The 12067-nt window shown below is 43.8% G+C and overlaps 1 protein-coding gene across 10 annotated transcripts in view; it reads right to left on the reverse strand.

Moving 5' to 3' along the window:
* The window catches only part of slc25a21 (solute carrier family 25 member 21), a 477243-nt gene that overhangs the window by 240184 nt on the left and 224992 nt on the right, over nt 1-12067 (reverse strand). The window lies entirely within an intron of this gene.

A 12067-nucleotide genomic window follows, 5' to 3' on the forward strand; every position in this document is an offset into this window, starting at 1 on the left:
TGAAGATGAGGTATCAATCTGGTGAAGCCACCAAACAGCAATACTTGCACGCCAAACAGTAAAAGCAGCAAGTAATAGAAAAGCCAAGTGATCCGACAACCAACGGATCAGATCTAAGCTCTGCAGTCCTGCCACATTCAGTTGTGAATGGTGGTGGACAATTAAACAATTCACTAGAGGAGGTGGCTCCACAGATATCCCCATCCTCAATGATGGAAGACCCCAGCACATCAGTGCAAAAGATAAGGCTGAAGCATTCGCAGCAATCTTCAGCCAGTCGTGCCGAATGGCCAATCCATCTCAGCCTCCTCCAGTGGCCCCCAGCATCACAGAAATGGTTAGATAGACTGGATAGTGCAAAAGCTACGGGCCCTGACAACATTCCAGCAATAGTACCGAAGTCTCACGCTCCAATTCTTGCCATTCCCCTAACCAAGCTGTTCCAGTATGGTTACAACATTTGCAACCACCTGACAACATGGAAAATCGCTTACGCATATCCTGTGCATAAAAAGCAGGACACATCCAACACAGCCCATCAATCTACTCTTGATCATCAATAAAGTGATGGAAGGTGTCATCAGTAGTGCTATCAAGCAGCACCTGCTCAGCAGTAACCTGGGTTCTGCCAGGGCCACTCAGCTCCTGATCACATTACAGACTTGGTTCAAATATGGACAATACAGGTGAACTCCAGAGGTGATGTGACAGTGACAGCCCTTGAAATCAATGCTGCATCTGTCCAAGTGTGGCATTAAGGAGCCTTAGCAAACCTAGAATCAGTGGGTATCAGGGGCAAACTCTCCAGTGGTTTGAGTCATATCTGGCACATGGGAAGATAGAGGTCAGTCATCTCCCCTGCAGTAGTTCCTGAGCATAGTGTTCTAGGTCCACCATCTTCAGCTGCTTCATCAATGACCCTCCCTCCATCATAAGGTCAGATGTGGGGATGTTCACCAACGATTACATACTGTTCAGCACTATTTGCAGCACCTCAGATACCGGAAAAGTCCGTGTTCAAATACAACAAGATCTGGACAATATCCAGGCTTGGTCTGATAAGTGGCAAGTAACATTCGTGCTACAAAAATGCCAGGCAGTGACTATCACCAATAAGAGACAATCCAACCACTGTCTCTTGGCACTAAATGGTCAGCACTGAATCCCCCGCTGTCAACATCCTGTGGATTATCATTGACCAGAAATTCAACTGGACTCATCACATAAACACAGTGGTGACAAAAGCAAGTCAGAAGCTAGGAATACTGCAGCCAATAACTCTTCCAGACTCCCGAAAGCCTGTCCACCATCTACGACGCACAAGTCAGGAATATGATGGAATGCTCCCCACTTGCCTGGATGAGTGCAGCCCCAACAACAGGCAGGAAGCTTGACACCATCCAGGACAAAGCAGCCAGCTTGATTGGCACTACACCCACAAGTATCCACTCCCTCCACCAGTGACACTCAATAGCAGCAACATGTACTAACTACAAGACACGCTGCAAAAATTCACCTAAGATCCTCAGACAGCACCTTCCAAACCCACAACCACTTCCATCTAGAAGTACAAGGTTGCAGATATATGGGAATATCACCACCTCCAAGATCCCCTCTAAGCCACTAACTATCCTGACTTGGAAATATGTGGCCGTTCCTTCACTGTCACCGGGACAAAATCCTGGAATTCACTCCCTAAAGGTATTGTGGGTCAATCCACAGCAGATGGGCAGGAGCAAATTGAAAAATTCACTTGGCTGAGTGACCGCAATTTTATCAGATCATTGGCCTTTTGCCAATGATGGATCGACCTTCTGCCTACTACCTACCACCACCATCATCCCTGGCCTCACAGCAGCAGCCTGGAGGGGGAAAAGCACCCTTTATTCAAAAAGGAAATTGGAACAGCAGCCCCCTTGGCATAATCACTTGCCTATTTTTCCCTCTCCCAATCAAAATTTGAAGTGTTATTTGTGTTTCTTCAGGTTCGCTTGTGTTGGCTGCAGGGCTTTTGTCTTTTTCAGCAGCGGCCATTGTGCCAGTGATGTCACTGAGCTGTTGCCGAAAAGAGTGGGCAGATGAGTGGCATTGCCGCATTGGACAGAAAGCTCGCTAGCAGCTTACTCGAGTTGTGTAGCAAATTGCCAAAACGCATCTCCAAATATTATTTTAAACCATGACCATTCCCAACAAAATTCTACCAGCATTTCACATTACTGGAACCAACAAAAGATAGAATGCTAACAATTTTTGAGCAATTCATAGGAGAAAGGTTGAATGGACAAAGATGGTGACCTATGGTACAGTGAAGGCGGGAGAAATTAAATAACAGAAGTTTTTAACAATGTAAAAGTCAAAGTGAGTGTCAATGCACATAGTAATAAGATTAAAGATGTGGCCAGATGAGGTGTGAATAGCTGCACAATGGTCAACAGCGTGAAACAGGAAGGAAGTGAAACAAAACGAAACCAGCAAAATGTTGCAACAAAATGGTTGAAGAGGTTATCATCCAAAATTGTTGAACCCAATGTTTAGGCCAGAAGGCTATAATCTGCTGAGTTGAAGGATGAGGTGTTGTTCCTTGGGTTTTGTTAATCTTCACTTATACACCACAGCAGACCAAGGACACAAGATTTGGGAGCAAGGAGGAGAATTGAAATGACAAGCAAATCACCATAATATCCCTTTCCCCAGCCCTTTTACATAACAGCAAAGGAGATGCAACACCAGAACTGACAGAATCTCATGTCTAAGGAGTTAAAGTATTCTATCCAAGTGGAATAGTGATGTAGTTTCACTTCCGTTTTTGTATGATACTGTATTCACTGTTGACAGTGTAGTCTCCTCTACACTGGGGGGACTACCTAGCAGATGACCTCCATTCAGTCTGCTCCCATCCTGAACCTGCAGTCGCTTGTCATTTGAATTCTTCAGATTTCCTTGAAGTCTGACATTTCTGCCCTTGGTCTGTGTCAGTCTTCCAAAGAAGATGAAGACAAGCTTAAGAAATCCATCTTGTGAGTCAGCGCTCTACAGCTCTATGGACTTAACACTTTTAATTGATCATCTCTGCCTCCATTTTGTTTCTTTTTTGCTGGCCGAATATCGTCTCATCTTTTTCTTTATGGTTCACATAATATTCATAGTAGGCTGCTACGCAGTTTCTCACGTCTTGTCTAAAAACATCTTTGTTTCATGACTGTTCCATTGTTATGTTATTCCAATATCATTTAGGAACTATACATTCAAGTGTTCATATATGCAAGTCATAATGATGTACAACATGAAAACAGACATTTCGGTCCAACTCATTCATGCCTACAAGATTTCCGAGATAATTCAAGTTCCAATTGCCAGCATTTAGGCCTAATCCCTCTAAACCCTTCCTATTCATATACCTGTCCGGTTGCACTTTAAATGTTGTCAGTGTATCACTCTCCAACACTTCCTTTGGCAGCTCATTCCATATGTGCACCACCCTCTGAGTGAAAAAGTTGCCCCAATGATCCCTTTGAAATCTTTCTCCTCTCACCTAAACCTATGCCAGCTAGTTTTGGACTCTCCCATCTTGCAGAAAATGAGGAGACAATGGCCCAGTGGTATTCGTGCTGGACTGCTATTCTGGAGGCCCAGATAATGTTCTGGGGACCCGGGTTCGAATCCTACCTTGGCACATGGTAGAACTCGAATTCAATAAATTATGGGGAATTAAAGAGTATATTTTAAGGTAATGAATCCATTGTCGATTGGTGGAAAAATCCTTCTGGATCACTAATGTCCTTGAGGGAAGAGAACTGCCATCTTTACATGGTCTGGCCTACTTGTGACACCAGGCCCACAGCAATGTGGTTGACTCTTAACTGCCTTCTGGGAAATTAGGGATGGACAATAAATGCTGGCCTAGCCAGTGACACCCTCATTCTGTGAATGAATGAATAAAAAAGACATTGTCTATTTGCTCTATCCATACTTCTCATGATTTTATGAACCTCTATCATGTAATCCCTCAGCCTCCGTTGCTCCAGGGAAAACAGCCCCAGTCTTTTCTGCCTCTCCCTATAGCTCAAAACCTCCAACCCTAGGAACATCCTTGCAAATCTTTTCTGAGCCCTTTCAAGTACCACAACAGCCTTCCTATAGCAGGGAGATGAGAATTGGACGCAGTATTCCAAACGTGACTGAGCCAACGTTCTGTACAACGACAACATAACGTCCCAACTCCTTTACTCAATGCACTGACTAATAAAAGCAAACATACCAAATGCCTACTTCACTATCCTATCTACAAGCGACTCCACTTTCAAGGAACAATGAACCTGGACTCCAAGGTCTCTTTGTTCTACAACACTCCACAGGACCTTACCATTACATGTATAAATCCTGCCCTGATTTGTCTTTCCAAAATGCAGCATCCCACATTTATCTAAATTAAACTCCATCTGCCACTCCTCGGCCCATTATCCCATCTGATTAAGATCCCATTGTAATCAGAGGTAGCCTTCTTCACTGTCCATTAATCCTTCAACTTTGGTGTCACTTGCAAACTTATTAAAAATACCTCCTATGTTCGCATTCAAATCATCTATATTGATGAAGAAAAGCAGCAGACACAGCACCAACCCTTGTGTCACCCCACTGGTCCCCAGAATCTAGACTAAACATCAACCCTCCACCACTACCCTCTGCCTTCGATCTTCAAGTCAGTTTTGTATCCAAATGGCTAGTTCTTCCTGTATTTCACGTGATCTAAACTTGCTAACCAGTCTACCATTACAAACCTTGGTGAACACCTTACTCAAGTCCATGTAGATCACATCCACCACTCTGACCTCATCAATCATCATCTTCAAAGTACACAGTGTTACACACCCCAAACTAGTACATGGGAATCTGTGATAATGGGAACTGCAGATGCTGGAGAATCCAAGATAATAAAGTGTGAAGCTGGATGAACACAGCAGGCCAAGCAGCATCTCAGGAGCACAAAAGCTGACATTTCGGGCCTAGACCCTTCATCAGAGAGGGGGATGGGGTGAGGGTTCCGGAATAAATAGCGAGAGAGGGGGAGGCGGACCGAAGATGGAGAGAAAAGAAGATAGGTGGAGAGGAGAGTATAGGTGGGGAAATAGGGAGGGGATAGGCCAGTCCAGGGAAGACGGACAGGTCAAGGAGGTGGGATGAGGTTAGTAGGTAGGAAATGGAGGTGCGGCTTGGAGTGGGAGGAAGGGATGAGTGAAAGGAAGAACAGGTTAGGGAGGCAAAGACAGGCTGAGCTGGTTGTGTGATGCAGTTAGGAGAGGGGACAAACTGGGCTGGTTTTGGGATGCGGTGGGGGGAAGGGGAGATTTTGAAGCTGGTGAAGTCCACATTGATACCATTGGGCTGCAGGGTTCCCAAGCGACATATGAGTCCCACTTCCTACAGACAAAGGGGGTGGCCATGGGCACCCGCATGGGCCCCAGCTATGCCTGCCTCTTTGTAGGTTACGTGGAACAATCCCTCTTCCGCACCTACACAGGCCCCAAACCCCACCTCTTCCTCCGTTACATAGATGACAGTATCGGCGCTGCCTCTTGCTCCCCAGAGGAGCTCAAACAGTTCATCCACTTCACCAACACCTTCCACCCCAACCTTCAGTTCACCTCCAGCACATCCCTCACCTTCCTGGATCTCTCAGTCTCCATCTCAGGCAACCAGCTTGTAACTGATGCCCATTTCAAGCCCACCGACTCCCACAGCTACCTAGAATACACCTCCTCCCACCCACCCTCCTGCAAAAATTCCTTTCCCTATTCCCTATTCCCAATTCCTCCGCCTCCGCCGCATCTGCTCCCACGATGAGGCATTCCACTCCCGCACATCCCAGATGTCCAAGTTCTTCAAGGGCCGCAACTTTCCCCCCACAGTGATCGAGGACGCCCTTGACCGCGTCTCCCGCATTTCCCGCAACACATCCCTCACACCCCGCCCCTGCCACAACCGCCCCAAGAGGATCCCCCTCGTTCTCACACACCACCCCACCAACCTCCAGATACAACGCATCATCCTCCGACACTTCCGCCATCTACAATCCGACCCCACCACCCAAGACATTTTTCCATCCCCACCCTTGTCTGTTTTCCAGAGAGACCACTCTCTCCGTGACTCCCTTGTTCGCTCCACACTGCCCTGCAACCCCACCACAACCGGCACCTTCCCCTGCAACTGCAGGAAATGCTACACTTGCCCCCACACCTTCTCCCTCACCGCTATCCCAGGCCCCAAGATGACTTCCCATATTAAGTAGAGGTTCACCTGCACATCTGCCAATGTGGTATACTGTATCCATTGTACCCGGTGTGGCTTTCTCTACATTGGGGAACCCAAGCGGAGGCTTGGGGACTGCTTTGCAGAACACCTCCGCTCGGTTCACAATAAACAACTGCACCTCCCAGTCGAGAACCATTTCAACTCCCCCTCCCATTCTTTAGATGACATGTCCATCATGGGCCTCCTGCAGTGCCACAATGATGCCACCCGAAGGTTGCAGGAACAGCAACTCATATTCCGCTTGGGAACCCTGCAGCCCAATGGTATCAATGTGGACTTCACCAGCTTCAAAATCTCGCCTTCCCCCACCGCATCCCAAAACCAGCCCAGTTCGTCCCCTCCCCCCACTGCATCACACAACCAGCCCAGCTCTTCCCCTCCACCCACTGCATCCCAAAACCAGCCCAGCCTGTCTCTGCGTCTCTAACCTGTTCTTCCTCTCACTCATCCCTTCCTCCCACCCCAAGCCGCACATCCATTTCCTACCTATTAACCTCATCCCACCTCCTTGACCTGTCCGTCTTCCCTGGACTGACCTATCCCCTCCCTACCTCCCCACCTATACTCTCCTCTCCACCTATCTTCTTTTCTCTCCATCTTCGGTCCGCCTCCTCCTCTCTCGCTATTTATTCCAGAACCCTCACCCCATCCCCCTCTCTCATGAAGGGTCTAGGCCCGAAACGTCAGCTTTTGTGCTCCTGAGATGCTGCTTGGCCTGCTGTGTTCATCCAGCTTCACACTTTATTATCATGGGAATCTGTGCATTGAACTACCAATGTATCACTCTGCAACACATGGTATATTCTGAGAAATATATTTGACAAGGGTTTACAGTTAAATCAAAAAGTGTGATTACTTCAAACTTTTGGGAATCACAAGGCATAACATAGTGGACAGTAAACAGTTAAACATGTTCGCATCAAATGCTAATTAGAGTGAGAAAAATCTGCTCAAATTTAGTGTCTGAGAGAGCTAAGTGTAAATCAAGCAAAAATGGAATAGCCAACAGTACAGTAATACACTCACAGCTACAGATCAGGATGAAGTCACAGGCTGATAAACATCATGGAGGCATTTGAGAAGACTGAACATAAGTTCAGTATTATTCTAACAGGTGTTGGTAAAGATGAAAGGATCTCTTTTCTGAGCAGGCTACAAAGCTTTCGATCCATTTGACAACTTGGAGAGGAATTCAGCACACATTTCTAGCCAAAGTCAAACCTTCAGATCTAACAATATGAATTTCAAACCCTAAGGCAGGTGAGCCTGTTGACAATTTCTCAATGAAATTGAATTTACACCCATTGGCTTCAATTATTGAAGAAATTGAATAAAGGCTGGTAGCTCAGTTCACTGGAGCTCTGCACACCCTGAAGTGCAGAAAGATCTGATTGGAAAGGACAAGCTTATATTAGACAAGCTATAAACATTGCCAGAGCACATGAAGCCAAGGGTAAACAGACAAAGAAGCTGACTACCTAAATGGCTAACTTTCAGTTATGCCAAGGCAACAGGACTGATTCAGTGAAATAGGAAGTGAAGAATGCATATCGGAAATACATGTAAGAGCCAGATGTCAGAATTTCAAGATGGTCAGCGAGAGAGCTAAGAGTAAGATGAGAAACCTCTTTAGAGAAAATGGTGAGGATTGGGAATGGACCACCTGGCAGAGTACTGGAAGCAGATTCCATAGGAAGTTTCAAATGAGAACAGGACATATATTTAAAAGTGATGAATTTACAGGGTTATGGAGATAGGGTTAGAGAATTCAACCAGCTGGATAATTTTTTTGGGAGCTAATACAAATATGATTTGTTGAATGGTCTCCTTCTGTACTGTAAAATCCCATACTATTCCATAAGCTATGGATGATCGTAAGTTCAAAACAACAGGAAGTGTCCTGTGTACAGATCAAACAGAATGTTTGAGGAATCTGGGACGATACTCATTGGAGTTCAGAAGCATGAGGGGGGATCTAATTGAAACTTTCAAAATACTGAATGGCCTGAATAGAGTGGATGTTGGGAAGAGGTTTTCATTTGTAGGAGAGACTAGGACCCAAGAGCACAACCTCAGAGTAAAGGGAAAACCTATTAGAATGGAGATAAGGAGAAGTTTCTTCAGCCAGAGAGTGGTGGTTCTATGGAATTCATTGCCACAGAAGGTTGTGGAGGCCAGGTCATTGAGTACATTTAAGACTGAGATAGATAGGTTCTTGATTATCAAGGGAATCAAGAGTTATGGAGACAAAGTAGGACAATGGGGTTGAGGAATGTATCAACCATGACTGAATGGTGGAGCAGACTCAATGGGCCAAATGGCCTAATTTCTGCTCCTATGTCTTATGGTCAAACTGCACTAATGGCAGAAACCTCAATCACTGTGAAACATTGTTTCCAATAAAGGAGAAAAAGATGGTGAAGGAGTTGCCAAAAGTAGAGGAATATGATAAATAAAAAAAAAGAAAAATCACATCCTGGAAGCTGATGAAGAGTTTGAGAATACAGTAGATTTTAGAATAATATAATTGTTATCATCTAATATGATCTGACAGAAAGTCTAGTACTTAATGGAATGACAGAACATGTGATGAGTGTGTTGTATGGAGTGTGTTTAACTGAAATAAAGCTCTCACTAAGCAAAGTGTGAAGCTGGATGAACACAGCAGGCCAAGCAGCATCTCAGGAGCACAAAAGTTGTCATTTCGGGCCTAGACCCTTCATCAGAGAGGGAGATGGGGAGAGGGTTCTGGAATAAATAGGGAGAGAGGGGGAGGCGGACCGAAGATGGAGAGAAACCTGAAGAAGTTACCCTCCTCCCTCCGGACCAAACTCAGGGAATCTCTCTCCCACTGCAACTCTCTTGTAATCTCTTCCTCTCCATCTATCTTCTTTTCTCTCCATCTTCGGTCCACCTCCCCCTCTCTCCCTATTTATTCCAGAACCCTCTCCGATGAAGGTTCTAGGCCTGAAATGTCAGCTTTTGTGCTCCTGAGATGCTACTTGGCCTGCTGTGTTCATCCAGCTTCACACTTTATTATCTTGGATTCTCCAGCATCTGCAGTTCCCATTATTTCTCACAAAACATGTGGACTTGGACACCATTTAAATACAATTATCTTCTCATGTACAACAATAACTGCACAAAATAGCTGCCTGCAACATTAAATACACACAACCATTCATATCAGAGTGTGGGTGAAAAATAATTGCATAACATAAATCTGAAGCTGAAGCTTGATATCACAAAACAGTGAAGAATCATTCTGTTCAGATTGTATGAGAGTAATCTCCCTGAAAATCTGGAGTAAAATAGTATGTCAAGGATGCTGCTCAGAAATTGAAAATTCAATCCTGAAAATATATCGTGGAACTGAGAGCCATCCACTGGAAACAATCCAAATCTGAGGCAAGCACAAAGGAGTGATTGTTCACTGCAGATTCTATGCCACTGAAATAACTGGTCCTGCTGATCTGGGGTTCTGCAGTTATGACAAGTGCAGCTAATCTAAGCAAACTATGAGGTGAATGAGGATAGCTTACCTATGAAACAGCAACCTTTAATCACAAACAATAAAAATCTGGCCAGAATGTATTACAGCATTTTCATCAGACAGTTGGATGGTTTAAAGGTTTTGAGCATTATTGATCCAGTGAAGAAACCAATGATCTATCCTTTGTGTAAAGTACCAATAGATCTGAAAGGAAAGGTTGAAAGACAGCTTCAATACATGGGAGTGATGGGCCTACAGATTGAGTGAATTTGACTGTTATGACAGAGAAGCCCAAATAAGCACCACAAATTTGCATGGATCCCAAATGAATTAATTATGAATGTCTTAATTAATGAGAAATTACTATGCTTTTCAAATACTGAAATCAATAACACCTGCAATGGAGGATACAGAAACTTTCAGCAGTCCCGTTGCAGGAAATGGATAGTGGAAGGCAAAGCCTGATTACAAATCTTCACAGTTGATAATACTTAACACATTCTTTCAGCGATACAAATACCTTTTGGCCTTAGAGAGAGACATGATCCAGCAGAAAATGGAATACAAACACAAAGGAGCATTTGCCAAGGCTGATGATATCCAAATCCAAATCCAAGTCCAAATTGATGAAAAAGAGCTTAACTACCATCTGTATGAAGGCATGGAGGGACACCTAACCCTAAGCTCATCAATCTAACTGAATGGTCCACAGACCAGATCAAATCGAGTTGAATCCTGAAAAATTATTTGTTAACCTTACAATAGAAGTTTGGAGAAAGAAGAGCTGAGAATTTTCCATGGCTTGATCAAGTACAAGAGTTCTTTCATGCATTGCATGTAAGAACTCACAGCTAAACGACATGAATTGATGAGAAAGGATGTTGAGTACCAGTGGTTGGAGTCACATGAAAGGAGTTCCAGTAATTTCACAGATGTAGTACGTAAGCAGACAAGTCTGGCAAATTACAAAACAGAAAAATCGGTCACTCTGCATAAAAGAACTGCGAACAGCCCTGGTACAAGTAGGAAAGTCAACAGCTTTCACGTCTAATTTGCAATCACTCAGAAGTACAGGCCAATAAAAAAAAATGGTGCGAGCAGATGCCCAACCTTATCTGTCACCACAGCAAAAAATGCAAGTTAAAAGATCTAGACATGAAGATTCGTAACTGAGTGAAAATAACATCACTAAAATGAATCAATTTAGAAAGGAGATCAGCAAAGATAGAGTTACTGTTGCTGTCTCAGCAAATGATCCAGGGATGTCCTGATAAGTTACCACAAGTAAAGTTAGCAACAGAGCAACCTAACCAATCAGAGATAACCTCTCACCAGAAGATGGTATTTTTCTGACTGGATCCAGAATCTTCATTCTCATAACAATGCATAAAATCTCTACAAGATATATAAGGTCACAAGAGAATGGATGAGTATAAGCTCCAAGCCAAATTATATACTGGATAGGCAGGTATCTACATGCCAGAAGTAACAAAATACACAGCAGGGAGAGATGATAGATCCTGAATGCAATCATTACAGAAATGTGGGAACTAATCTACTCTCACACAGCCATGATTGGTATCACAGGCTCGATGATTATTACTCAAAGTCTGCTATTATTGGAAAGGTAAAAAATTGGGCAGTTACAACAATCAATTCAGCAGAATAAGTTCTGCTTCCTGATCAAGGGATTCATGCAAAAGTAATATGTGCTAATGGAACCTAGTTTATCTCCAGAGAGTTTAAGGAGGTTTCAGATAATATGCATTAAACACCATCACATTATCAGACAGAAATTGTTCAATAGTGAGACAGTCACAAAATCTAACTCTTGTCTTATTGTGCTACACCTCTCAAGATTGACATGAAATTGTCCCCAGTGCTGTTCTATCCAAAATAGTAAAAGTAATGTCTGCTAACCAAGATACACCCTCAAATAACCAGAAGAAAAATGACAACTGGTTGATGCACAGAAAGGAGATCAACACTTATCAATCTTGTCAAATCCTTGGTCAAGTAGTTATGGGAACAAAAATATATACACTCCAAATCAAACCTGGATCCTTTGTGGTATCAAGATATTCATTGTCAAGTCTGAAACTGGGGAAAAATGAAAAGAAAGTGGCCCTTTTTGACTAAAACCTGAGTTGGGAAAGCAGTAAAATCACCCAACACTGCCAAAAATTCTCCAACAAGTGAGACATCACTCACATCATCAACAAAGTGTGCAATGTCAAATGGTGAGTAATGAAACATTAAGCATAA

The sequence above is a fragment of the Stegostoma tigrinum genome, chromosome 10 (genome assembly GCF_030684315.1).
Source record: "Stegostoma tigrinum isolate sSteTig4 chromosome 10, sSteTig4.hap1, whole genome shotgun sequence".
Lineage (NCBI taxonomy): Eukaryota > Metazoa > Chordata > Chondrichthyes > Orectolobiformes > Stegostomatidae > Stegostoma > Stegostoma tigrinum.